This window comes from Octodon degus, unplaced genomic scaffold (genome assembly GCF_000260255.1).
Source record: "Octodon degus isolate 3935 unplaced genomic scaffold, OctDeg1.0 scaffold00213, whole genome shotgun sequence".
In the NCBI taxonomy this organism is placed as follows: domain Eukaryota; kingdom Metazoa; phylum Chordata; class Mammalia; order Rodentia; family Octodontidae; genus Octodon; species Octodon degus.
Genome location: NW_004524789.1, coordinates 663,284 through 666,714, shown reverse-complemented (window position 1 = coordinate 666,714; position 3,431 = coordinate 663,284).

The window sequence follows — 3,431 nt, the reverse complement described above, 5'->3', positions numbered from 1 at the left end:
ATATATATATAATTGAAATTGAAACCGGGATCTCCTGTTCCGCAAAGTACATTGAAGTCACGTGGGAACACACAGAGTCCGTTGCTCTGCCTGACACATTCTGATTTGCTTGGTGAGCCCTGCGCTTCTGGTGTTCACCATAATGTGGACCCTCTGGGCCACCTCGAGCCTGCTTCATAGTGTGCTCAGCGTACATTTGCGTTACATTTTCTGCTCATACGCTTTTCTGGCGCATTGGGCACTGTGTCCCTAAATTCTTAGGTTAGCAACAATTCAAAAGCAAGGGAGAAAACGGGAATTTTCCCTAAGACAAGCCTCCAATTCATGTCAGGTGAAATTCCCCAAAACGACAGGGCGCAGTGGGATGCGTGGGCCGCGTGGAGGCCGGCTGACGTGCCTGCAGGGCTCACGGGCTCCCTCTTGATGGCCTCGCCGGCCCCTCCCGCCTTCTGTGCTTTCTCTAGCAGTCACCTGTTGGCATGGCCCGGTTCTACAGGCTGACCCCGCAGCAGGGCCTACGCCCGCCCTCGGCAGGAAACGCTGGGGCCCCGCAGGGAAGGTGCAGACGCAGCAACTGATCTGCGGTCGCTCCCTGCGCCCTCCTCGCTGTCCCTGGAGCGAGCCCTCGTGGCCACGCACTGAGCTACCCCAGAAGTTGTTGGGGAAACAGCCTCACTGGGCCAGTCACGCCCTTTTGCAGAATTTGAGTTACTATTATTACAGCCAAATCTCTGGAAGCAAATTTGAAAATTAGACTACCTCTGCAAGATGTTTTGTCTGATTATGGCTTTATTCATAACTTTTAATATTAAATTCTATCAGTGAGGAAACATCTCTTCACAAAACTGGGTCTTGAATTTACATGCATTTCCTGTTTACAGGTAGAACATGCATTCTTCCAAAACTCTAGGAAAACTGCTGTTTCGCTGCATCTAAGAAGCAAACAACTCAACCCTTGCAGCATCTCTACTTCCTAGGTGTTATCGGACCCAGATGTTGATCATTACTAGCAGTAATCTTGAGTACAGGAACTGTATGGACATCCGTATGCTCAGAGTTCTGGATTAAGTGATGAGTTCGCCAAGCTTTGTTCAGCGGCTTTTCTGCGCATGTCCTTGTGCAGTGTCCGCAGTTCAGGGCCCAGAACCCAGCAGAGCGGTTCTCAGTGCTGGAGCCTCCTTGTAGGAGTGACTTCCAGGCTCTTCAGGCCAGAACAAAGAATAAAGGAGATAAGCATATATGTTGGCAAAGCTTCACATTTATTAAGGATGGGAAAGGATTAAAGGTAGGAAGAAACAGGCTCTGCAGAGTGAGTTTGGGCCAACTAAAAACAGGAAAAAAAACCCCCACAAAAATAGACCCTAGATCTTGGGGTGGGCTACCCAAAGCAAGTAGAGCTTAACCGTGATGTCCTGTTTTGATAGCTCCTGCTCTGGCCTCACATCCAAATCATCCTACCAAACCTGTCTGCGCTCTTAAGAGAAGTCCAGGAGCCGGCGTGGCAGGCGGCACAGGTGGTGAGGCAAACGCACATTAGCTCTGTCTCGAGCCTTGGGCATCACACAACAGCAAAGATTTCTGAGGCCATTAAACAGCTGGATCAAGCAGAAGCCTGAGGGGGTGATTATGGAGCTGCGACAGGGCCTCAGAGGAGCGCTGAGCACATAGTCCAAGTGGGAGCATGTTGATTCCAGGCTAGAGTACAGGCAGACACCACCCTTCCCATGCTGACTTCTGCAACTCACCTTGTGCAGCTGCAAGGCCAGAGCCACCTTAGAAGTTTCTTTCCAGGGCTCCTCACAGCGTGTGGTGAGTGTGAGAGTTCGTCACCCCATAGGATGGACTGGGGTGGGGGGGTCCTTGCAATGGATGTGCAGAGGGGGCCTGTTGGAAGAGATATCAGCAGGCTCTGTGAAGATGCGCTGCAAGTGATCGGCAGACCAGTTAGAGGCAGAAAGGGAACCTCCGCCTGTCAGGATCAGGAAGGGCAGGAAGCAGCTAACACCCCGAGGGATGGAGGGACAAAGAGAAGAAAGAGGCTGGGACTCCCAGCTTGTGCACACTTGGAGTCGCTGGAGCTGGTGCTGGGGTTGGTGTCTCCTAGCGCTGCCACAAAGCGGGCCTGGAATGTGGGGAGAACAGCAAACGGGATCTGTGGCTGCCAGACAGCACGGACAGGGCTCTGCTACAGACAGGAGGCCCGCCCTGCCTCTCCGTGTCCCCTCCAGTGCCTTCACAAAGAGCCTGCCAGGGAGCAACTAGCAAGAGAGAGATGTGACTCAGAGCCCTTTTGGGGCACCCAGCGACCTAAGGCAGATGGGAGAACAGCTTAGTAACCAGCCCAGGGAGCCCCAGGGCCAGGGGCAGCTACAAGCACTGCAAACTGCTTAAGCACCAGCACCAAATACCCTCCAAGCCTCAGGGCCTTATTTGGGATCATGTTACCCATTCACCCCCTTAGTCCTGATAACTACAATGAAATCAATAGTGTTGCTTATGTGTGGCCAAGGAAGAGTGGTATTTAGGCGAAGTTGGGTAACTGCAGCCTTACTGGCCTGTGAGAGGCACAAAAGGGTCAGAACCCCCACTGGCTGCCTGCCAGGCTCTTCCCACTGCACGATGCACAGCGCATGCCAACGTTGGCCCTTCTGAGCTGCAATGTGGGACTGAGGAGAAGGGTGACAGGAAGATGGAGGAGCTCTGTTCTCAGCATGGCCGACTAGATTCAGGAAGCGAGGTTGGACTAGGGCAGTGGTGGTGAATCTACAGCTCCCAGGCTGCGGCAGGCTGTTATCACAAAAAAACTCTACAATGCTTGCTGTCAGTAGGCTGGATCAGGGAGAGACGAGGAATTTGCAGCTTTTAAGCAATTGCACATGGCAAAGCATTTGGGAGTGGTAGAAGGATGCCAGCACCATCTTAGAGTGATTTGGAAAGAGTGAGTGGGCAAGAGGGGTGGAAGGCAGGAGAAGCTGGGTCTGGGGAGTCTCAACTGCAGGAGCTGAGCAATGAGGTGGGAATGGTCTTGGTGTGGGTGTGGCCATGGAGGAAGATGAGGAAGTGGGCTACTTAGAAGACAATAAATGAGAATTGTCAGATGTAAATATTGTATGAAAAGTACAACTCAAAGATAATTGTGAAGTTTGGGGTTCTAGACAACTAACCGAATAATGATGATGCCTTCAGAAATTGAATTCTAGGAGTTCTAGAATGTTTTCTCTTTTACTGTGGCTTCTTGCTCCCTGCTTTGCCTTCTCCATGCACAGTGATAACATAAGAGTCCCCAAAACTCTGCTTTCTCAACTTATCAGTAAAGCCAGAGCTGTAGCTCCGGGGCACAGTGCCTGCCTGCTAAGCATGAGGTCCTGAGTTCAATTCTTGGTCCAAAAAACAAATACTTTATTAGTACAGTTGATAATTTAGAATTGATT